At 38.6% G+C, this 26112-nt stretch overlaps 1 long non-coding RNA gene across 1 annotated transcript; it reads left to right on the forward strand.

Moving 5' to 3' along the window:
- The first annotated feature begins 205 nt into the window (after positions 1 to 205).
- On the forward strand, positions 206 to 25752 carry LOC117074041. Its single transcript, XR_004433507.1, has 3 exons — positions 206 to 219; positions 16213 to 16219; positions 25673 to 25752. It is a non-coding gene; the product is annotated as an uncharacterized LOC117074041 (long non-coding RNA).
- The last annotated feature ends 360 nt before the right edge of the window (positions 25753 to 26112 follow it).

The following is a 26112-nucleotide window of genomic DNA, read 5'->3' on the forward strand; positions in this document are numbered from 1 at the left end:
TTTATCGTACTATTCCCTCTCTTTCTTCTCCCCCAACCCCACTTCTTGTCTTTTTTTTGGTTTTTGTTTTTTTGTCTTTTTTTTGAGACAGAGTCTCACTCTGTCACCAGGTTGGAGTGCAGTGTTGCCATCTCAGCTCACTGCAACCTCCGACTTCCGACTGCCTGGTTCAAGCCATTCTCCTGCCTCAGCCTCCCAAGTAGCTGGGATTACAGGCACGTGCCGCCACACCCAGCTAATTTTTTTTTTTTTTTTAGTAAAGACGGGGTTTCAACATGTTGGCCAGGATGGTCTCAATCTCCTGATCTCATAATCTGCCTGCCTTGGCCTCCCAAAAGTGCTGGGATTACAGGCGTGAGCCACTGTGCCCGGACTCCAACCCCACTTCTATGTATTTCTTCTGAACCCTTGAGAGTCAGCTGCAGATATGATAATCCTTTAACCTTCAGTACCTCAATAAATGTGTATTTCCTGAGAAACACAATCACATTCTTACATGGCCACTGTACATAATCAAAATCGGAAAATTAACAGTGATGTAACAGTAGTGTCTGATCTACATATCCAATTCACTTTTGGCAATTGTCCTGGCAGTTACTTCTGGCAGTATTTCTTAACCTTTTTATGTTTATTGTATCTTCCCACCAAAAGCCTTTTAAGACATTTTTTCCTAACCACTCTCCATTAAATTAATTCTACAAATATACTCTGTGTATGTGGTTGGTGGTGTTTATTTACTGTGAACCTTTGAAGGGCCATTGTAATTTCTAAGACATTTTAGCTCTTCCCCTAAGAACCAACTTTTTGGCCCCTTGGTAGGGTGTGTGTGAGGGTATCTTCCACACTGAAAATGCATGTTTTGTAGCAGAGAAAAATCTTTTTAAATAATTTCAACTTTTGGCGGGGCGCGGTGGCTCACGCCTGTAATCCCAGCACTTTGGGAGGCCGAAGCAGGCAGATCACGAGGTCAGGAGATCGAGACCATCCTGGCTAACACAGTGAAACCCCCGTCTCTACTCAAAATACAAAAAATTAGCCGGGCGCAGTGGTGGGTGCCTGTAGTCCCAGCTACTCAGGAGGCTGAGGCAGGAGAATGGCGTGAACCCGGGAGATGGAGCTTGCAGTTAGCAGAGATCACGCCACTGCACTCTAGCCTGGACGACAAAGTGAGATTCCATCTCAAAAAAAAAAAAAAAAAAAAAAAAACAACTTTTAGTTTAGATTTATTGGATCATGCATTGCATTCAGCAGTCACATATTTTTAATTTACTTTAATATAGAATCGTTATCAGTCTTTGTGTTTCATGACATTGATGGTTTTGAAGTGTACAAATCAGTTATATTATAGAATATCCCTCAATTTGGATTTGTACAATGTTTTCTCATGGTTAAATTCAGATTATATATTATATAAATTTGTTACATTATTATTAGTGATGCTAACGTTGATCCCTTTGTTTAGGTAGTATCTGCCAGGTTTCTTTACTCTAACATTACTATGTTTGCCTTCATAAGTAAGAAATATCTATGGGCCAATACTTTTAAAGTGTGTGGATATCACATTACTTTTTAAACTTTCATCCACTTTTACTATCCATTGATGATTCTTGTCTAAGTGAATCATTGTGATGGTTGCCAAATGACAATTTTTCGAGATGGAGTTTCATTCTTGTTGCCCAGGCTGAAGTGTAATGGCACAATCTCAGCTTACTGCAACCTCCTAGGTTCAAGCAATTCTCCTGCCTCAGCCTCCCAAGTAGCTGGGATTACAGGCATGAGCCACCACGCCTGGCAAATTTTTTGTGTGTGTTTAATAGAGATGGGATTTCACCAAGTTGGTCAGGCTGGTCTCAAACTCCTAACCTCACGTGATCCACCCACCTCAGCCTCCCAAAGTGCTGGGATTATAGGCGTGAAGCACCATAACCAGCAATAATTTCTTAATTATGTTATTCTTTCTAAATTCATTGGCTATCTAGCATCAGAAACAGCTTTTCCTTCTTAGTCATTTATTGATTGGTATCAATATGAATTTATGGGTTTTTAAATTTCACCTTTATTTTTTGAAGGATAGTCTCTCTGGATGCAGCTTTTTTAAAGACGTCATTTCATTGCCTCAGGCTTAAAGAGTTTTAGTTGAAGAGTCAGCCATTAATCTTCTTGTTACATTGGAAGTGATGTCTGCAGCTCCCACTTTGCTCTGCCCCCAGCTATGTTTAAGGTTATCTCTCTCTGGTTTTCAGCAGGTTGAATATATGTACTGTAGTTGGTTTTCTTTGTACTTTGCTTTTTTGGGATGTGCTAAACACTTTGATCTTAGAATTGAAGACTTTCATTCACAGATGAATGAAAAATTCTCATCCATTACCTCTTGAGTTATTACTTTGGCCCCAACCTGTCTTTCTTCTTCTTCTGGGACCTATATGTAATCCTATAATTTTTCTTTTTCTTTTTTTTTCTTTTTTTTTTTTGAGACAGGGTCTCATTCTGTCACTCAGGCTGGAGTGTAGTGGTGTGATCATGGCTCACTGCAGCCTCTGCTTCCCTAGAGTCAGGTGATCCTCCCACCTCAGTCTCCCAAGTAGTTAAGACTATAAGTGCATGTCACCATAGTCTATTTTTTGGTATTTTTTGTAGAGGTGAAATTACACCAGGTTGCCCAGGTTGATCTTGAACTCCTGGGCTCAAGCCCTCCACCTGTCTTGACCTCTCAAGGTCCTGGGATTACAGGCATGAGCCACCATTCCTGGCCTACCACAATTTTTTTTAAAACTGAGTTCCACATATCTGTTACTCTCTAATTTAAAAAAAAAATTTTAATTTGTTGTGCTTCAATTTCAATTTGAGTATTATCTCTTGATCTTCAGTTTACTAATTCTGTATTCTGTGTCTAAGACTACTGTTGAAACTAATGACATTTTAACATCACTGAATTTTTAATCTGTTCTTGTTAGTTCTAGAGCATCCACCTGACACTTTCAATGGTTTTCAGTTCTCTGATGAAACGTTTCGTGTTTTATCCATTTGGTCCTCTTTATGTTGTTTAGCATAAATCATTGTTATTTTAAAGTCTTTGTCTGTTAACACCAATATCTGGATCATTTGTGGATCTTCTTTCCTTATTCTTCCTTCTCTTCCTCTTTCCCTCTTCTTGTTCTTCTTCTTTCCTTGTTTTAGGCTATTTTCTGACCTATTTGCATTTTTAGTAACTTTTAAGATATCGATTGTTTTATAAATAAACCATAAAGACAACAGATGATAAATTCTATAGCAATTGTTCTCCCTTTTTGTCTGTTAGGTTTATCGAGTATAGGGTTAATAATCTCAATGTAGTCAGGCTTTCTACTGAATAATGTCTGGTTTGAAGATTTAGTGTGACTCAGTTTACCTCTGGTGTGTCCCTATGCCCCAGGATTAGCTCTCCAGGGCTTTTTGTAGTCTAGTGAGCATCTTTCTCCCACCTGAAAGATGGTATGTGCTTCTATTATTCCTTTCAGAGGTTTTAAGCTTAGCTTTTTAGTCTCCTGCTTTATCCCACTTCAAAATCTGGCAAAGGAAAGGACAGTCTGTTTGTGGTAGCCCCCTTTTCTCTAGAAGGAATTTGTCTCTTAAGTCCTGCAGTGTTTGGTTTTCTGTTCCTGTATTAGTTCACTTAGAATAATGACCTCCAGCTCTGTCCATGTTGCTGCAAAGAACATGATATTGTTCCTTTTCATGGCTGTGTAGTACCCCATGATATATATATACCACATTTTATTCAATCTACCATTGGTGGGCATTTAGGTTGATTCCATGTCTTTGCTATTGTGAATAGTGCTGTAATGAATATACATATACATATGTCATTATAGTAAAACAATTTATATTTCTTTTGGTATATACCCAATAATGGGATTGCTGGGTTGAATGGTAGTTCTAAATTCTTCGAGAAATTGCCAAACTAGCTGGGCGCAATGGCTCATGTCTGTAATCCTAGCACTTTGGGAGGCAGAGGCGGGCAGATTGCCTGATCTCAGGAGTTCAAGACCAGCCTAGGCAACACGGTGAAATCCCGTCTCTACTAAAAATACAAAAAATTAGCTGGGTGTGGTGGCAAGTGCCTGTAATCCCAACTACTGGGGAGGCTGAGGTAGGAGAATTACTTGAACCTGGGAGGCAGAGGTTGCAGTGGGTCAAGATCGCATCACTTCACACCAGCCTGGGTGACACAGTGTGAGTGTGTCAAAACAAAAAACAAAAACATTCCCAAACTAATTTTTGCAACTTTTGAAAATTATATTTTAGTTGCTGCAGATATGGTTTCCAATTTTCTAATGAAAACTGGGTGTCAGTATATTAATAACTGCTACATACCCTAATATTACTTTTTATTTAAATAAAATAGCAGCATCATTTTAGGAAACTGGGAAGCCTGAACATCCACTAATTCTAATGAAATCTTATTTGACAGTCTGTGAAAAATAAAGGAGGAGTTTTATAAGCTAATAAGTTTATAAAATCTCAAACTTTTTAAAAGAGATTCTTCAAAATATGCCATAGGAATATAGAGAGAAAAATGAGGTATCAATGTTGCATTTATACATTGTTTATATTCACAGTATAGTTATTATACATTTATAATGCAACAAGACTTCATTACGCAGCTTTTTTTTTTTTGGTTCCCTGTGAGATATAGGTGACTAGCTCTCTATCCTTAGTCTCTTCTGAAATCATTGAACTGAAACAATGTCGTGACCATAACCTTGGACAATGATGTGTTGCTAAATATCTAACAAAAGGCTCTTCAAGGAAGAAACAAACACACATGGACTTATAGCATTACCCATTACTCATGGTATAAATCCTCCTACTATGTTCAATTTCAAGCAACCAGCATGATTACTTAATGTGGGGTTTGGGAAGAGATATGAACAACTGGCTTGCATAAGCCAATGCCAACAAGCTCCAGTGTGCCACTGAGTCCTAGGAATGACTGAGTTGAGCATAGTGAGGAGTTCTTTAACAAGTCTATTCCGGCTTACTTGATGCTTTACAACTGCCTACGCTGGTGTGGTCAGAGCGCACAATAGGCTGCCTTAAGTGATTATCTCTTTATTCCATGAGCCATTACTGATTTTACACAGGCAACTCACAAACAGCACCTTCTACTGAAACACTAAGACAATAATAACAGTAAAATGAAAAAAGGTTTCTAAAATCCAGGGGTGCTGTCCATCTGGGACATTTATTAAGATTTATACAGACTTCAAGTGACAGTCAGCTCTCAGAGGAAATGGAATCTCAGCAGAGGGCAGGGAGCCCAGTGGGGGGAAAAATTAAATCACAAACCTGGAGTTGCCGCTGGACATAGATTTACCTTCAGGAAGAGTGGCTGACATTGCTTTTGGTGTTTTAGACATGAAGTCCTTGCCCATGCCTATGTCCTGAATGGTACTACCTAGATTTTCTTCTAGGGTTTTTATGGTATTAGGTCTAACATTTAAGTCTCTAATCCATCTTGAATTAATTTTCGTATAAGGGGTAAGGAAAGGATCCAGTTTCAGCTTTCTACTTATGGCTAGCCAATTTTCCCAGCACCATTTATTAAATAGGGAATCCTTTCCCCATTTCTTGTTTCTCTCAGGTTTGTCAAAGATCAGATGGCTGTAGATGTGTGGTATTATTTCTGAGGACTCTGTTCTGTTCCATTGGTCTATTTCTCTGTTGTGGTACCAGTACCATGCTGTTTTGGTTACTGTAGCCTTGTAGTATAGTTTGAAGTCAGGTAGCGTGATGCCTCCAGCTTTGTCCTTTTGACCTAGGATTGTCTTGGCAATGCGGGCTCTTTTTTGGTTCCATATGAACTTTAAAGCAGTTTTTTCCAATTCTGTGAAGAAAGTCATTGGTAGCTTGATGGGGATGGCATTGAATCCATAAATCACCTTGGGCAGTATGGCCATTTTCACGATATTGATTCTTCCTATCCATGAGCATGGTATGTTCTTCCATTTGTTTGTGTCCTCTTTGATTTCACTGAGCAGTGGTTTGTAGTTCTCCTTGAAGAGGTCCTTTACATCCCTTGTAAGCTGGATTCCTAGGTATTTTATTCTCTTGGAAGCAATTGTGAATGGAAGTTGATTCCTGATTTGGCTCTCTGCTTGTCTGTTACTGGTGTATAAGAATGCTTGTGATTTTTGCACATTAATTTTGTATCTTGAGACTTTGCTGAAGTTGCTTATCAGCTTAAGGAGATTTTGGGCTGAGACAATGGGGTTTTCTAAATATACAATCATGTCATCTGCAAACAGGGACAATTTGACTTCTTCTTTTCCTAACTGAATACCCTTGATTTCTTTCTCTTGCCTGATTGCCCTAGCCAGAACTTCCAACACTATGTGAATAGGAGTGGTGAGAGAGGGCATCCCTGTCTTGTGCCAGTTTTCAAAGGGAATTTTTCCAGTTTTTGCCCATTCAGTATGATATTAGCTGTGGGTTTGTTGTAAATAGCTCTTATTATTTTGAGATACGTTCCATCAATACCGAATTTATTGAGCGTTTTTAGCATAAAGGGCTGTTGAATTTTGTCAAAAGCCTTTTCTGCATCTATTGAGATAATCATGTGGTTCTTGTCTTTGGTTCTGTTGATATGCTGGATTACGTTTATTGATTTGCGAATGTTGAACCAGCCTTGCATCCCAGGGATGAAGCCCACTTGATCATGGTGGATAAGCTTTTTGATGTGCTGCTGAATCCGGTTTGCCAGTATTTTATTGAGAATTTTTGCATCGATGTTCATCAGGGATATTGGTCTAAAATTCTCTTTTTTGTTGTGTCTCTGCCAGGCTTTGGTATCAGGATGATGTTGGCCTCATAAAATGAGTTAGGGAGGATCCCTCTTTTTCTATTGATTGGAATAGTTTCAGAAGGAATGGTACCAGCTCCTCCTTGTACCTCTGGTAGAATTCAGCTGTGAATCCATCTGGTCCTGGACTTTTTTTCGTGGGTAGGCTATTAATTGTTGCCTCAATTTCAGAGCCTGCTATTGGTCTATTCAGGGATTCAACTTCTTCCTGGTTCAGTCTTGGGAGAGTGTAAGTGTCCAGGAAATTATCCATTTCTTCTAGATTTTCTAGTTGATTTGCGTAGAGGCATTTATAGTATTCTCTGATGGTTGTTTGTATTTCTGTGGGGTCGGTGGTGATATCCCCTTTATCATTTTTTATTGCATCTATTTGATTCCTCTCTCTTTTCTTCTTTAGTAGTCTTGCTAGTGGTCTGTCAATTTTGTTGATCTAGAACTAGATGTACCATATGACCCAGCCATCCCACTACTGGGTATATACCCAAAGGATTATAAATTACTCTACTACAAAGACACATGCACACGTATGTTTATTGCGGCACTATTCACAATAGCAAAGACCTGGAATCAACCCAAATGTCCATCTGTGACAGACTGGATTAAGAAAATGTGGCACATATACACCATGGAATACTATGCAGCCATAAAAAAGGATGAGTTTGCATCCTTTGTAGGGACATGGATGCAGCTGGAAACCATCATTCTTAGCAAACTATCACAAGAAGAGAAAACCAAACACTGCATGTTCTCAGTTATAGGTGGGAACTGAACAATGAGATCACTTGGACTCGGGAAGGGGAACATCACACACTGGGGCCTATCAGGGGGAGGGGGGAGGAGGGAGGGATTGCATTGGGGAGTTATACATGATATAAACGTTATGCACATGTACCCTAGAACTTAAAGTATAATAAAAAAAAAAAAAAAAAAAAGGAAGAGTGTCTGAGAAGCCTAAGGAGAACCATAAAGCTGCTAGAATCTCAGGGTTAGAAGAGCTCCTGGGATTTATCTGGACTTACCTCCCACCCAGGACCATGTTCTCCCCCAGAGAGGAATCTGAATGTCCCCTGGAGCGCAGTGATTTCTTTCTCTTCAACTCAGTTTCTCTATCCTTTAATTAACCAATGTCTTAAGAAAATTATGACTCAGATCATCCTAAAATATACTGAGAATCTATGTCTTTACCAAATATGAGCAAAACTTAAAGAGAGATGTTTTATATTGACTGCAAACTACAGATGATTTCAGCCATGATCCATCAGTGCCACCTGCCATGGACACAGGAGAAGCAAGTGACTGTGCTAACACCACAAATCTGTCATCTTTAACTTAAAAGAATCTATTCCTCTCAGGTCTCCCCACGTATGAAAATTGATCATCACAGCATTAGAGAAAATGAGAAGAAACCTCAAAGCAGAGGGAAGTTGTTTACTTCTTTCATGCCATGCTTTCTCTTTTATAATTCACAGGGATCATGAAGACAAAATAAGACACCATCCAGAATTTGGAAAGGAGGTAAAGCTGCCTTGCAAAATTATTATTATTATTATTATTATTATTATTATTATTTTTTTTTTTTTTTGAGACGGAGTCTCGCTCTGTCGCCCAGGCTGGAGTGCAGTGGCCAGATCTCAGCTCACTGCAAGCTCTGCCTCCCGGGTTCACGCCATTCTCCTGCCTCAGCCTCCCGAGTAGCTGGGACTACAGGCGCCCGCCACCTCGCCCGGCTAGTTTTTTGTATTTTTTAGTAGAGACGGGGTTTCACCGTGTTAGCCAGGATGGTCTCGATCTCCTGACCTCGTGATCCGCCCGTCTCGGCCTCCCAAAGTGCTGGGATTACAGGCTTGAGCCACCGCGCCCGGCCTATTATTATTATTATTATTATTATTATTGAGATGGAGTTTCGCTCTGTTGCCCAGGCTGGAGTGCAGTAGCGCTATCTTGGCTCACCATAACCTCTGCCTCCTGGGTTCAAGCAATTCTCCTGCGTCAGCCTCCTGAGTAGCTGGGACTACAGGCAGGTGCCACCATACCCAGCTAATTTTTGCATTTTCAGTAGAGACAGGGTTTTACTATGTTGCCCACCTTAGCCTCCCAAAGTGCTTGGATCACAAGCGTGAGCCACCACGCCCAGCCTACAGGACATAATAAGTTACAGCAGACATATGTAAAGTCATCTTAAAAGACAGCAAGATTTGACTATAACCTGAATGGACGTCCATTCAGGTTATATATAGTCTTTCTTGGATGTCCAAGAAGGCATATGGCAATCAGGATAGGGATGACCAGCAAGAGAAACTTGCCAATGTTGTCAGAGTCTTTAAGCAGTGTCCAGGGCAGAAGGAAGTCTGACTGCAAACTGGAGAGTATGTTCCCACTGATAAAGGACACTTCATAATGCACTGAAGAGTTTCAAGTCACCTTAGCTAAAGAGTGGGAACCCATCTAAAGAAATACACTGTTCTATTTGCCTAATCTTGGAACACTTAGCTGTCCAGAAAAACATGCCTATTTATAATGAATGTGGTCAACTGGAGAACGACAAAGATAGAGAGGTTGTCTGAGAATCACCCAGGAAACTTTCCAGAAGGTGCAGATGTGTCATGATGAAGGCAAGTGGCCATGTGTTTGCTGAAATCCTCTCCAGTGACCCTGACATTCATGCCATCACCCATTTCTGAATATCACCAGCCTTCAAAAAAAGAGTACATCACACCTACATGAAATTAAAGCCCATGTGACAATTATATTTCTTTTCATAAGTTCATAAATAATTTAAGTAATACGTACATCAACTCTTGCGAGATTAACGTAATGGTACCCCTCAAAGACTAACTCATGCTCAGAAAAGGAAAACAGGTTTTAGGTGTTTAAAACTGATGGCTAAAACCTGGACTTAGGTGAAGTCAGCTGGTTAACTGGCAATCAGCTAACCTTCCCTGATAGTTACCTTGCCTTGTGATGGAGACTCTTAATTTTGGGCAGCAAAAGGTGGCATAACTTTCTAGTTCCTACCCGCAAAATGAGGCTAACACCTTCTGCACAGAATTGTTGTGAGAATAACAATGATAAAGTTCCTGGAACATCCTCATGGTCAGAGACAGGCTAGATGCTCATCTATCCAAGTTCGTTTTGTGCATAAATAAATGCTACATTTCCCAGCCTCCTCTGGAATTACATTGAGGCCATCAGATTCTGGCCAATGGGATGTATCTGGAAGTGACACACATCACTTCCAGGCTTGGTCACAAAACTCCCTGTATTTTCATATGTGGTTAAGAAAAATTACATATAATAGGAGGCCTCTGAGAGAAAACAGGAGCCACTGAGAGTAATGAAAAAGAGAGTTATTTCCATAGTCAGGGCATAGCTAAGGAACCCCTATGACATCTGCCTAACAGGATTCCAGAATTGTTACAAACAAGTAACTGTACAGTGTCTCTACTTTTTCTCTTTCTGAAGGGTGTTTACTGTGGCTATCCTACTTCTGTTCCATCATTGTATACTGGGGGGAAGGGAATATAACTGTTTTATTTCATAAGTTGCCAGGCTTAAAAAAGCGACATTTAGATGTGATGGAAAGGATGGCTGTACAACTATCAGGATCCTTGAACTTTAAGCTAGATGCAGGGACTTGAGGGAGGGAGTTGGGTGATGCCCTTGGTGAGCATGTCCTATGTATAAAAGCAAGAATGAAAGAGACTTCTCTGATCAGACGGGCAGTGCATGAAGAGGTTTGCTAGCTGTCCACTACCAAACCTGTTTTTCTCGAGCACACAGAAGCCTGCATTTTCCAGTATACTTTGCAATTATGTTGGAACAATAAGAATGGGTTCTGGCAAGTGGGATGTGGATAAAAGTGATCATCCATACTCACTCTTACCAACAAATAATAAAGTGGCCACTAGCCACGGGTAACTATTTAAAAGCAAATTAACAAAAAGCAAAAATAGACAAATGGGACTGAAACTAAAATGCTTCTTCACAGCAAAAGAAATAATCAGGGTAAACAGACAACTTAGAGAATGAGAGAAAATATTTGCAAACCATGCATCTGATCAAGGAAAAATATCTAGAATCTATGAAGAACTCAAACAACTAAATGAGAAAAAAGAAAACCATTAAAAAGTGGGCAAAGGACGTCAACACTTTTTCAAAAGAAGATATACATGTGGCCAAAAAACATGAAAAAATGTTCAACATCACTAATCATCAGAAAAATACAACCTAAAACCACAATGAGATACCATATTACACCAGTCAGAATAGCTATTATTAAAAAGTCAAAAAACAACAGACGTTGGTAAGGATTCAGAGAAAAGGGAACACTTATACACTGTTGGTGGGAATGTAAATTAATGCAACCTCTATGGAAAACAGGATGGAGATTTCTCAAAGAACTAAAAATAGAACTACAATTTGATCTAGCAATCCCCCTGCTGAATATCTACCTCAAGGAAAATAAATCATTTTATGTGTGTACGTGTGCATATATATATATATATGCATGTGTGTGTGTGCATGTCTATCTATACACACATTTTATATATGTATAAAATCACTATATATATATATACACACATATATAAGACACCTGCACTTGTATGTTTATCACAACACTATTCACAATAGCAAAGTTATGAAATCAACCTAAGTGTCCATCAATAGATGATTAAAGAAAACGTGGTACATATACACCATGGAATACTACTCAGCCATAAAAAAGAATGAAATTATGTCTTTTGCAGTAACATGGATGAAACTGGAGGCCATTACCCTAAGTGCAAGAACTCAAAAAATCAAATACCACATGTGGGAGCTAAAGAACGGGTATACATGGATATACAGAGTGGGATAACAGACATTGGAGACCCCAAAAGGTGGGAGGGGGGTGGTGGATGAAAAATTACCTACTGGTGAGTGGGGCCAAGATGGCCGACTAGAAGCAGTGGTGTTCTGAGGCTCCCATCAAAAAAAAACATAATAAGCATGTGAATCCTTCACCAGCAACCAAGGTATCCAAGTTCTGTCATCAAAATTGACTAGAGGGCTGGGATGACTCACAGAGAGAAGGAAGAGCAGTGTGGTGCAGCGGCCCATGTCAGAGCCACATGGGGAAGGGGAACCCTCTCCCCCCAGCCAAGTGAGGCAGTGAGTGAGAGTGCTACTCAGCCAGGGAAACTGTGCTTTACTGTGCAACCCATGGATTGGAAGACCCTCTCATGAACCCACACCACTGGAGCCTAGCGTACCAACCCCGGAATGCACAGATTCTTACAGTCTCTCAGCTGGAATCTGCTTAAGCCTACCAAACTCCCAGGGGTAGGGGCAAGTAGCACTGGCTGCTGCGCCAGCTCTCTAAGTCTTTGAGCTTCTTGGGGGAGGGGCAGCAGCCAGTACTGGGACTCACAACTGCTTAACATGCTAAGCTCCCTGGGTGGGTGAAGGGTGGCACCCATTTCTATAGCTGTAGTTTTTCCCCTGCTGGAACCAGGGAGGCTAGATGGCTTGGTCCCAAGACTTGTCTCCATAAACTAACACACCGGCTGTGACAGTCTGCGGCCCGAGTGCCTCTTTAGGTCTAACCCTGACCCATCCTTCCTCAGTGAGTGGGGCTTCCCTGCAGGATCTCCAATAACGCCAGCCAGAGTCTCAGAGACAGAATTATGATCTCCCTAGGCCTGAGTCCCTAGGGGAGGGGTGGCCACAGTCTCTGTGAACCAGCAGTCTTAGCCTCTCCTCCTGGTAGTTCCGAGGAATCTGGGGAGCCCAGATGAGTGGGTTTCCCCCTAGTGAAACACACCTCCTCCACCAAGGCACAAAGTGCTTTGTTAAATGGGTTCTGCTCCCGGTGCCACCAAACTGGGTGAGAACCTCCAACAGGGTTTGTCAGACACCCTACACAGAAGCAATCCTACTGACATCATGTTGATGCTCCTTGAGATCAGAGGTCCCAGAAGAAGGAGGAGGCACCCATCTTTGCTGCTCTCCAGCCTCCCTGAGTGACATCTCCAGGCACAGGATCAAATCAGAAGAATAGGGCTGGAAGTGAATCCCCAGCAAATTGCAGCAGCCCTACAGAAGAGGGACCTGACCATTGACAGAAAAACACACAAAGTGATAATGACACCATCAACAAAAATAACAACAAAACAGGCCTCCATAAAAACCCCATCCAAGGGTCAGCAGCCTCAAAGATCAAAACTAGACAAATTCATGAAGATGAGAAAGAATGAATGAAAAAATGCAGAAACCCCAAAATGCCAGAGTGCCTCTTCTCCTCCAAATGATCACAACATCTCTATATCAAGGGTGCAGAACTGGATGGGGGATGAGATGGATGAATTGACAGAAGTAGGCTTCAGAAGATGGGTAATATAAACCTATGATGAGCTAAAGGAGCATGTTCTAACCCAACGTAAAGAAGTTAAGATCATTGATAAAAGATTAGAGAATTGCTAACTAGAATAACCAGTTTAGAGAGGAATATAAATGACCTAATGGAGCTGAAAAACACAGCATGAGAACTTCATGAAGCATACACAAGTATCAACAGCTAAATCCACCAAACAGAAGAAAGAATATCAGAGTTTGAAGACTACATTACTGAAATAAGACATGCAGACAAGAATAGGAAAAAAAAAAAAGAATGAAAATGAATGAACAAAGCCTCCAAGAAATATGGGACTTCATAAAAGACCAAACCTACAATTGATTGGAGTACCAGAAGTAGACAGGGAGGATGGAAACAAGCTGGAAAACACACTTCAGGATATTATCCAGGGAAACTTCCCCAACCTAGCAAGACAGACCACATGCAAATTAAGGAAATACAGAGAACACCACTAAAGTACTCCACAAGAAGATCAATCCCAAGACACATGATTATCAGATTCTCCAAGGTCTAAATGAAGGAAAAACTGTTAAGGGCAGCCAGAAAGAAAGGCCAGGTCACCTACAAAGGAAAGCCCAATAGACTAAGAGCAAACCTCACAGCAGAAACTCTACAAGCCAGAAGAGATTAGAGGCCAATATTGAACATTCTTAAAGGAAAGAGTTTTCAACCCAGAATTTCACATCAAGCCAAACTAAGCTTCATAAGTGAAGGAGAAATAAATCCTTTCCAGACAAGCAAATGTTAAGGGATTTTGTTACCACCAGGCCAGTCCTGCAAGAACTCCTGAAAGAAGCACTAACTATGCAAAGGAAAAGCCAGTACCAGCCATTGCAGAAACACACCAAAATATAAAGACCAATGACACTACAAAGAAACTGCATCAACTATTGTGTAAAATACCCAAATAGCCTCATAATGACAGGATCAAATTCACACATAACCATACTAACTTTAAATGCAAATGGGCTAAATGCCCCAATTAAAAGACTCAGACTGGCAAATTGGATAAGGAGTCAAGACCCATCGGTGTGCTGTATTCAGGAGATCCATCTTATGTGCAAAAACACACATAGGCTCAAAATAAGAGATGGAGGAAAATTTACCAAGCAGATGGAACCAAAAAAAAAAAAAAAAAAAAAGAAATCAAGGGTTGCAGTCCTGGTCTCTGACAAAACAGACTTTAAACCAACAAAGATCAAAAAGATAAAAAAGCACATTACAAAATGGTAAAGGAAACAATTCAACCAGAAGAGTTAATTATTTTGAATATATGTACACCCAATACAGGAACACCCAGATTCATAAAATGAGTTCTTAGAGATTGACAAAGAGACTTAGATTCTCACACAAAAATAGGGGGAGACTTTAAACCCCCACTGTATCAATAAGACAGAAAATTAATAAGAATATTAGGACTTGAACTCAGCTCTGGATCAAGTGGTCCTAGTAGATGTCTACAGAACTCTCTACCCCAAATCAATAGAATATACATTCTTCTCAGTGCCACATGGCACCTATTCTAAAATTGACCACATAATTGGAAGTAAAACACTTCTCAGCAAATGGGAAAGAACTGAAATCATAACAAACAGTCTCTCTGACCACAGAACAATCAAATTAAAACTCAGGATTAAGAAATTCACTCAAAACCACACAATTTCATGGAAATTGAACAACCTATTCCCAAATGACTCCTGGGTAAATAATAAAATTAAGGCAGAAATGAAGAAGTTCTTTGAAACCAATGAGAACAAGGAGACAACATATCAGAATCTCTGGGACACGGCTAAAGCAGTGTTTAAGAGGGAAATTTATAGCACTAAAGGCCCACATCAGAAAGCTAGAAAGATCTCAAATTCACACCCTAATATCATAATTAAAAGAGCTAGAGAGGCAAGAGAAAACTAATCCAAAAGCTAGAAGAGAAGTAATAACTAAGATCATAGAAGAACTGAAGGAGATAAAGACATGAAAAACCCTCCCAAAAAAATCAACGAATTCAGGAGGTGGTTTTTTCAAAAAATTAACAAAATAGACCACTAGCTAGACTAATAAAGAAGAGGAGAGAGAAGAATCAAAAAGACACAATAAAAAATGATACAAGGGATATCACCACTGACCCCAGAGAAGTAAGAACTACCATCAGAGAATAATATAAACATCTCTATGCAAATAAACGGGAAAATCTAGAAGAAATGGATAAATTCCTGGATGCACACACCCTACTAAGACTAAACTAGGAAGAAGTTGAATCCCTGAATAGACCAATAACAAGCTCTGAAATTGAGGCAGTAATTAATAGCCTACCAATCAAAAAAAGCCCAGGACCAGAGAGATTCACAGCTGACTTCTACCAAAGAGGAGCTGGTACCATTCCTTCTGAAACTATTCCAAACAACTGAAAAGGAGGGACTCCTCCCTACCACATTTCATGAAGCCAGCATCATCCTGATACTAAAACCTGGCAGAGACACAACAGAAAAAGAAAACTTCAGGCAAATATCTTGGATGAACACCGATGCAAAAATCCTCAATAAAATACTGGCAAACCGAACCCAGCAGCTCACAAAAAAACTTATCCACCGTGATCAAGTTGGCTTCATCCCTGGGATGCAAGACTGGTTCAAAATATGAAAATCAATAAATGTAATCCATCACATAAACAGAACCAATGACAAAAACCACGATTATCTCAATAGACGCAGAAAAGGCCTTTGATAAAATTCAACACCCCTTCATGTTAAAAACTGTCAATAAACTAGGTAACAATGGAACATATCTCAAAATAATAACAGCTATTTGTAACAAACCCACAGTCAATAAAATTGAAAGGGCAAGATCTGTAGGCATTCCCTTTGAAAACCTGTGCAAGACAAGGATGCCCTCTCTCACCACCCCTATTCAACATAGTATTCGAAGTTCTGGCCAGGGCAATTAGGCAAGGGAAAGAAATAAAGTGTATTTGAATAGGAAGAGAGGAAGTCAAATTGTCTCTGTTTGCAGATGACATGATTCTTTATTTAGAAATTCCCACCATCTCAGCCCCAAAAATCCTTAAACTGATAAGCAACTTCAGCAAAGTCTCAGGACACAAAATGAATGTGCAAAAATCAAAAGCATTCCTTTACACCAACAATAGGCAAGCAGAGAGCCAAATCATGAATGAACTCCTATTTAGAATCACTACAGAAAATAAAATACCTAGAAATATAGGTAACAAGGGATGTGAAGGACCTCTTCAAGAAGAACTACAAAACACTGCTCAAGGAAATAAGAGAGGACACAAACGAATGGAAAAACATTCCATCATCACAGATAAAAATAATCAGTATCATGAAAATGGCCATACTGCTCAAAGTAATTTATAGGTTCAATGCTATTCCAATAAAACTACCATTGACATTCTTCATGGAATTAGAAAATACTATTTTAAATTTCATATGGAATCAAAAAAAGACCCTGTAGAGCCAAGAGAAGTCTAAGCAAAAAGAACAAAGCTGGAGGCATCACGCTACTTGACTTCAAACTATACTACAAGGCTACAGTAACCAAAACACCATGGTACTGGTACCAAAGCAGACACACAGACAAATGCAACAGAACAGAGACTTCAGAAGTAACACCACACATCTACAACCATCTGATCTTTGACAAACCTGACAAAAACAAGCAATGGGGAAAGGATCTCCTATTCAATAAATAGTGCTGGAAAAACTGGCTAACTGTATGCAGACAACTGAAACTGGACCCCTTCTTTACGCCTTATACAAAAATTAACTCAAGATGGATTAAATACTTCAGTGCAAAAACCAAAACGATAAAAACCCTAGAAGAAAATCTAGGCAATACCATTCAGGGAATAGGCATAGGCAAAGACTTCATGACTAAAACACCGAAAGCAATTGCAACAAAAACCAAAATTAACAAATGGGATCTAATTAAACTAAAGAGCTTCTGCACAGCAAAGGAAACTATCATCAGAGTGAACAGGCAATCTAAAGAACGGGAGAAAATTTTTGCAATCTACCCATCTGACAAAGGTCTAATATCCAGAATTTACAAGGAACTTAAACATATTTACAAGAAAAAAACAACCCCATCAAAAATGGGCAAAAGACATGAACAGACAATTCTCAAAAGAAGGTATTTACATGGCCAAAAAACATGTGGAAAAAAAAGCTTAACATCACTGATCATTAGAGAAATGCAAATCAGAACCACACCATCTTATGCCAGTCAGAATGATGATTATTGAAAACTCAGGAAACAATAGATGCTGGCAAGGCTGTGGAGAAATAGGAACACTTTTACACTATTGGTAGGAATGTAAATTCATTCAACCATTGTAGAAGATAGTATGGGGATTCCTCAAGGATCTAGAACTAGAAATACCATTTGACCCAGCAATCCCATTACTGGGTATATATCCAAAGGAAGATAAATCATTCTTCTATAAAGACACATGCATGTGTATGTTTATTGCAGCACTATTTACAATAGCAAAGACATGGAACAAACCCAAATGCCCATCAATGATAGACTAGATAAAGAAAATGTGGTCCATATATAGCATGAAATACTATGCAAATACTATGCAGCCATAAAAATGAATGAGATCATATCCTTTGCAGGGACATGGATGAAGCTGGAAGCCATCATCCTCAGCAAACTAACACAGGAACAGAAAACCAAACACCACATGTTCTCACTCATAAGTGGGATTTCAACATTGAGAACACATGGATACAGAGAGGGCAATAACACATACCAGGGCCTGTTGGGGGCTGGGGGGTGACGGGAGGGAACTTAGAGGATGGGTCAATAGGTGAACCAAACCACCATGGCACGCGTATATCTATGGAACAAACCTGCATGTTCTGCACATGTATCACATTTTCTTAGAATAAAGAAAAAAGAAAGAAAGAAAGAAAGAAAGAAAGAAAGAAAGAAAGAAAGAAAGAAAGAAAGAAAGAAAGAAAGAAAGAAAGAAAGTCACCTCTTGGGTACAATGTAGAGCATTTCGTTGATGGCTACACTAAAAGTCCAGACTTCACCACTATGCAATATATCTATGTAACCAAATTGCACTTGTACCCCCAGTTCTATAAAAAATAAAAAATACTAAAAATTTAAAAGATACTTTTCCTAGATAGTCATGATGATTACATTATACAAAATTGTTCTTAGTATTTGGAATGAAAGGTATGGTAATTAGTTCTGGTCAACCCAGTCAGAAAAGATTTCAGTGGAATGACATTTCCTGATATTGTTATGTGCTAGGTGCAAAAATTTGGCCAAGGACAAAGTTCTGGTAAGCAGACCGAGTGGAGATTCTGAGTATGGGGTCTTTGGTCCGGCTTTGGGTCCTCTGCTGACTCACAGATTTGTGCCCATAAGCAAATGAAACTTTGTTCTTAGTCACACTAGCTACATTCTGAGTGTTCAGCAGCCACATATCTAATGACTTTCATACTGGATGGTGCAGATAATAAAGCATTTCCTTCATCACAGAAGGTTCTATTCAACAGTGCTGGTCTAGCCCTGCGGGAGTGAACTGGCAGCTCCTTAAATGAGATGAAGGCTTGGAAGGCCCAAATAATGGGGAGATTGGTGACTATTAATTAGGAAAAATTTAAGACATATTCAAGTGTCAATTAGAAATAACAAATGTCTCTAATTAAATATGTGACTAGTAGATGAAACAAGCATATTTATGCCTGTAGCAGACAGTTGGAGACAAGGGGACTAATAGTTGCTACTTTAATAACAATGTTATCTTCCTCTACAGTGAAAAAAAAATGTTTGTCATTTATTTAGCTCATCTAGGTACAAAGTGCTATGAAAATAAGGCAATGGGCTATCCTGACTTCTGAACTGATAATCCCCTCAAAAATCATATTAACACACTTGAGTTATGCTCTCTATGAAGGAAGAGTTTATAAACCAAAAATAAACCTCAGGGCCTGTTGAAACAAGTTTCTAATCAATGAAAAGTCCTGGGATGCCTGCAAAAGCGCTTTCAGAAATATTGAATATTATCTAATCATGATCAGGGCCAATGGCTGCCTGTGTGGCTAAAAGTTTCCACATAGGACTCACAAAATGTTTGCACACCCCCAATCCAACAGAATTTGGTTTCTTAAACATTTCTCCAGAAGAATCCCACAGGTGACAAGCATCATTTGTGACATTAGCTTCCTCTCTGATGATTATGATGAGGTCAAATGTCCTATGTTAGTCTGGAGCCATAGGTATTGTCTATTCGTTTATTTTTCATGTATGAATGTATGCCTAAATCTAAGTGTGATATCAACTTCCTTAAGATTTTTTTGCACATCTAAATCTACACATGTTCCTATACACAAAAACATGATCATACTGTGTCACATAGAGGAGAAAAACAGCATAGTTTTACTACTATTCATGTGGACATAGGCAAGTCACTTAATTTTTCGGAACACCATTTAACTGTACTCTAAAATGCATGAGCGAACTAAACATCTACAATCCAATCTCATTAACTTACATTATTTTAAACTTCTATATAAAGAAAAAACAAATAGGAAAATATATTAATATTCTACTTAAGATTTTATTGTCCCATTTAAACATTTATTTAGTTTTAAACAAGCATATTTGACTTATTAGTGCCCATAAACATATGAAACTTTGTTCAAATCTCCCCCAAGTATTCCTGAATTGCTACAAGTATTCATGAATTCACAAGAACCCTTGGATACAAGGACAAACTATTACACCATTGAATGACAGGGCTGATTGACTGATCTTGCTAGCTAGACAATCCAGGATGACATTTGCTGTAATCCAGGATTTGACCAAACTAAATGTGTATCTTTGCACTATAAATTGGAAAATGGCTACCTACACTGTAATCTAACTGAGGCCACATCCATCTAACTTTGAGTCATCTTAATCTTTCAAATATCTTTCTTTAGTCAAGTAAGTACCATAAGTAACCACATGATCCTCAGAGCAAATACTTAGTGCTTGTCAATTGTCCCTTAACATATCCATAAGAAAAGAATGTTCAGTTAGGAGGCAGGGCTGTAGTGGGGAAATAAAGTCATACTAGGAACAGAAAAACTAAATTTGAGCCCTGGTTTCCATTCAATCTAACAAACATTTATTGAGTCACCACTATGTGCAAAAATGTTGGGTTGGATTCTGGAGATACAATGGCAAATAAGACAAAAATAGCTTACTAATTCATTGGCGAAGATAAGCACTAAACATGTAATCGCAGATATGATAAGCATTTCCAAGAGGAATATGAAAGATACTACAGGGGCATAGATGAAGGGACTTTTACTTAGTCTGAGAGTTAAGTGGAGATGAGAAAATTAAGTGACAGTTATCCAGGGAAAGGTAAAGGAAAAATAATCCAAACAGTAGGAAACGCATATGGCGAAGGCTTAGAGACAAAAAAGAGCATCACATATGAGGAATTAAAGGAAGTTCAGATGAGCTAGAGCATAGAGAACAGGAGGAAAATATCCTGAGACAAAGAAGAGGAGGTACACATGAGCAGAATATGGAAGACCCTGAGATAACATCAAATAGCTATAATCTCGGGAAGACCTTCTTGGGCCACTATAGTACAGGATATCGGAGTGGATGAACTGTAAGAACCCTTCCAGCTCTGACGTTGAAAGAGTGTATGACATTCAATTATTCCGTGTTCCAGAAGTCCACAATTTAAATTTGAGGGTTAAAATGTAGCTAGGGAATATGGCACATATATACCGTGGAATACTATGCAGCCATAAAAAAGGATGAGTTTGTGTCCTTTGTAGGGACATGGATGCAGCTGGAAACCATCATTCTCAGCAAACTATTGTAAGAACAGAAAACCAAACACCGCATGTTGTCACTCATAGGTGGGAGTTGAACAATGAGATCACTTGGTCACAGGAAGGGGAACATCACACACCGGGGCCTATTGTGGGGAGGGGGGAGGGTAGAGGGATAGCATTAGGAGATATACCTAATGTAAATGACGAGCTAATGGGGACAGCACACCAACATGGCACATGTATACATATGTAACAAAACTGCACGTTGTGCACATGTACCCTAGAACTTAAAGTATAATTAAAAAAAAAAAAAAGAAAAGAAAAGAAATGTAGCTAGGGATACACTATAGGGTAGAGTTTAGGGTAAAGTATAACGTGATGTCTCAAGCAATTTTTCCCTATTTCATGAATTTTAGGGATGTCTCTGTATTTTGTCATGGAAACAAAGTACAAGGATTCCAAATTGTCATGCTGTGTGATATGGCCATTGAGTGGAGATTCTAAGTATGAGGTCTTTGGTCCTGCTTTGGGTCCTCTGCTGACTCACACCAAACCTGGGATGTTTATTACTGTCTAACCTATCACCTCCTTTCAAAACTCTCATGGACATACTGAAAACACTTTTCCTAGGATAGTCATGATGATTACATCATACAAAATGTTCTTAGTATTTGGAATGAAAGGTATGGTAATTAGTTCCAGTCAGCCCAGCCAGGAAAGTCACCCGAATTTCAGTGGAATGACATTTCCTGATATTGTTACGTGCTAGGTGCAAAAATTTGGCCAACAACAAAGTTCTGGTAGGCAGATTCACAGCTGGTAAGCAACTGTTGCTAAGACTGCATGCCTTGTGAAACAGAAAATGTCTTTCTTGTTCTGCTATGTTTCAAACACCCTGACAGTGTTGGGGCCATAAAGATGCTCAAGAAATATTGATAGAATATGAAAATGAATCAAAGTGTCTATTGGTATGGTTTATGTTGACTCAACCCACCTAGATAGACATGCAGCAGGAACCCATATAAATCATAAAGTATATGAACACACATTTCCAGAACTGGTCCAGCTTCCTTTCTATTTATGCATTCGGACTTGTTTTGTGTAACTTTGGACTTCCATGGTTTTTCTACCTTAGTTTGACTTTGTTATTGAATGTCACATTTCCTATAACACCCGCTCCCAGCTTTTGATCATTTATTTTAGGCTCACTATTCCAACTAACTGGCATCTCACTTTTTACCAGTAAATGCTAATATTTAATCATTTAAATAACAGACATCATGACAGAAACCTTTAATTCTCCTAGTGATACAGAACAAGCCATTTGTGAATACAAGGGTCACATGTCACTAGAAAGCCCTTTATTGCATAATGGCAGAAGGTGTTTCCTTTAACTTCAAGTCACTTAACCTAGTGTTTTCCCTTGGAAAAACACAGAATTAGTCTGTTCCTTTAACATGACAGTCATTTAAATAGTGAAGATTAGGAATTACTTTCTACCTCAAGCTCTTTCCTAGAAATTCTTTCAACTACTATGTAGGGTACAGTTTTGAAATAATCTACCTCCCTGATAAATTTAGTATATAAACCAAAAATGACATGACAAAAAACACCATAACTGAAGTCAAAAGAGAAGTGAAGAACCAAGAGAAAATATTTGCAATATATATATCAGAGATAAAAACTAATATCCCTAGTAAGTAAATGTCTCATAAAAATTAAGAGGAGGGACTAAAATCTGATATAAAGATAGGCAAGGCATGAACAGACAACTCACAGAAACATACAAATCTGACACTCAAACATATGAAACAATGTTCACTCATTAGATTTTATGCAAATTAATTTAATACTAATTAAATTATACTGACATACAACTTCTCATTTATCAGAAAGGTAAAAACTACAACTAAAGGCATTTTGTTGGTGATGCCATGTGGAAATGGCTCTCTCTTACATTGGTGGTGGGAATATAAATTAGTACAATTCTTTTGGAGGAGAATTTGGCAATACATAATTTAAAATATATATATGCAGTTACCCATTGGCCCAGCAAAATAGTCGAAGCAATTGCGAGTAGTTTTAAGAATTTACCCTAAAAATATAACCTCAGCAATATGAAAATACACATGTACAAGATTACTCATGGCAGCATTGTTTGTACTGCTCAGTATTTGAAATGACTTAAAGAATAAAATATAGCAAAGTGAAGAATAAACTATGGTACATCTACACAATGCAATACTAAGCAGCTGTAAAAAGAATGAAGGAGTTATCTATGAACTGATAAAAAGTAATTGTTAGCATGGAATGTTAGGTGAATAGAAGCAACCTACACAAAAGTGCCAGTAGTAAGCTACTTTGAGTATAAGAAAGGAGGAATAAGAAAATACACATGAATTTGTTTACTGTGAAAAAATTAAACAGAAAAGGCAAACCAGAAACTAATGAGTGTGTTTACCTACAGACTGTGGGTAGAAACCAAGTGAAAAAGAAGGGGAATGGAGTATAGGGAATGGGGGAGTGACATTTCTCTAGTTAAAAATATATATATATACATATATATATACACACACATACACACACACATATAGAGAGAGTTGTGACTTTTAGAACTATGGTAATTTCTCACACACTTGGAGTAAATATAATAATTAACAAGGTGGGGAAGGAGACCTCAAATAGGATATAACAGAAAAGAATGAGCCACACTCCATTACAAATACAGTCATATGTCACTTAATAATGGGGATATGTTCTCAGAAATGGTAATATTGTCTTTGCATGAACATCATAGAGTGTACTTACACACACCCAGATGGTATAGCCTACTGCACATATATAAACACAGGAAAGACACAGTAAGAATATGGTAGTGTAACCTTATGGGATCACTGATGTGTATGTGGTTTATTGTTGACTGAAACATCATATTGTGGTGTGTGACTGTAATATAACCACACTGAAGGCACGCTACAGTGACACCTGTAGCTAACTAACCAATTAACTTTAAAATCATCAGTTTGACTCAAAATTTTCAAGGTCAAAGATGAAAGAAAAACTGTGCACAAATATTGTACTTTAGTTAGGTTTGTTTTCCACAGGCTTATGTATCCTGAAACTACTTTGCATGTATTCTATGATTCAGCCTATGATATTAATAATAATAATAGGTTGGTTTTTGTTAGGGAAGGGCATTGTGAATAAGGAAAGGGGGAAGGTTAGAAAAAACCTTGTCTGGAGGTATCAGTACAAGCTCAAGGTTTGAAAATGCATCTAGATAGAGAAATAGTTACAGGAGTGTGTGTGTGTGTGTGTGTGTGTGTGTGTGTGTGTGTGTGTGTGTGTGTGTATTCATACATGTATTTCATAGCCCTGTCTTCTGAGGACTAGGAGCAATTATACCTACATATCAATGAATGAACCTGACACTTATTCTCTAGAAAAAAGGAATGCTTTCAATAAAATATCATTTGTCAATAAAAGAAGCCAGGACTCTTTGAAGAAAAGGCACACTCCAGGACTAGGGCAGGGAAAGTATAAGATGAGCCTCCAGCATCTTGTGGTGCCAGAGATCTAAAAGTGCTCAAAGAATGATAGGACCATATCAAAAGGACACTGGAGCTAATTGAATGAGCTCCTGGTGATCAGAAAAACTGGAGCAACAAAATCAATAATGGTGCTGAATTATCACTCACAGTATAAAAAGAATTTGTGAGTCTATGCTTATATAAATAAATAATTGAATAGCTAAATGGTAAAGAAAGAAAAAAATTTGTTTTATGAGACTCCAATTAATAAATGTAGATGGAATGCTGAAAAGAGAAGTTCACTATTCAGCAAATACCTCAGTAACAGCTATTTAGGCAAGATTTATCAATAGAAGCTATAATTAGTAGACAAAATATGATGAGGAAAAAAGGTATTTACATAGTCTCAAAGTATCTTCCCATAAGACACTCATTTAAAAGTGGAAAATACAGTGGAAGAGCTTGGCAGACACCATGTTGACCAACTGTCAAGGATAATGTCACCAGCAATGAGACAAGTCAACATTATGCCCCCTGATATGATACAATGAGAAGGACATAATATCAGTTCTGTTGAATTCTTGAAAAATAAATGCATATCCTGAATCCAATCATGAGGAAACATATTAATTGAGGAATGTTGTATAATATTTTGAACAATATTCTTCAAAAATGTTAAAGTAAAAAGAGAAAGATCAAGGAACTGTTTCAGATTAAAGAAGACTAGAGACAAGACAAACACTAAATGCAACGTGTGATCGCAGATTGGATACTGGATCAGGAAAATGAGATGGGATAATTAGGCAACATTTGAACAAGGTCTGGTAAATACATAATAAAATTGTATCAATGTTAATTTCCTGATGCTTATAACTGTACCATATAGAATAGGCTGAATTTGCTTATTCCTAAAATTCATATGTTTAAGTCCCCCAGTACCGCAGAATGTGACTATTTGGAGATAGAGCCTTTAAAGAGGGATGTAAGGTAAAGTGAGACTCTACGGGTTTGCCCTAATGCCATATGAAATAATGCCATATGATTGGTATGTTTATAGGAAGTGATTAGGGCACAGGCAACACAGACTGAGGGGTGACCATGTGAGGACACAGTGAGAAAGTAGCCATTTTCAAGCCAAGGAGACAGGCCTCAAATGAAACCAAACCTGCCAACACCTTGATCCAGGACTTCCAGCCTCTAGAACTTTGAGAAAACAAATTTCTGTTTTTTTAAGCCACCCAGTCTGTGGTATTTTGTTATGGCAGCCCTAGCAGACTAATACAACATACAATGGAATATTGTTTAGTCTTAAAAATGAAGGAAATTCTGACAACACGCCAAAATATAAACTTTGAGGGCATTACATTAAGTAAAATAAACCACTTATGACAAGCAAATGACTCTACTTACATGAGATACTTAAAGTAGTTAAACTCATAGAGCCAGAGAGTAGAATGGTGGTTTCTAGGGGCTGAGAGGAGAGAATGAGGAGTTACCGTTTAATGGGTATAGAGTCTCGGTTTGAGAAGA

Source organism: Trachypithecus francoisi, unplaced genomic scaffold, assembly GCF_009764315.1.
Source record: "Trachypithecus francoisi isolate TF-2019V2 unplaced genomic scaffold, Tfra_2.0 Lachesis_group5, whole genome shotgun sequence".
NCBI lineage: Eukaryota > Metazoa > Chordata > Mammalia > Primates > Cercopithecidae > Trachypithecus > Trachypithecus francoisi.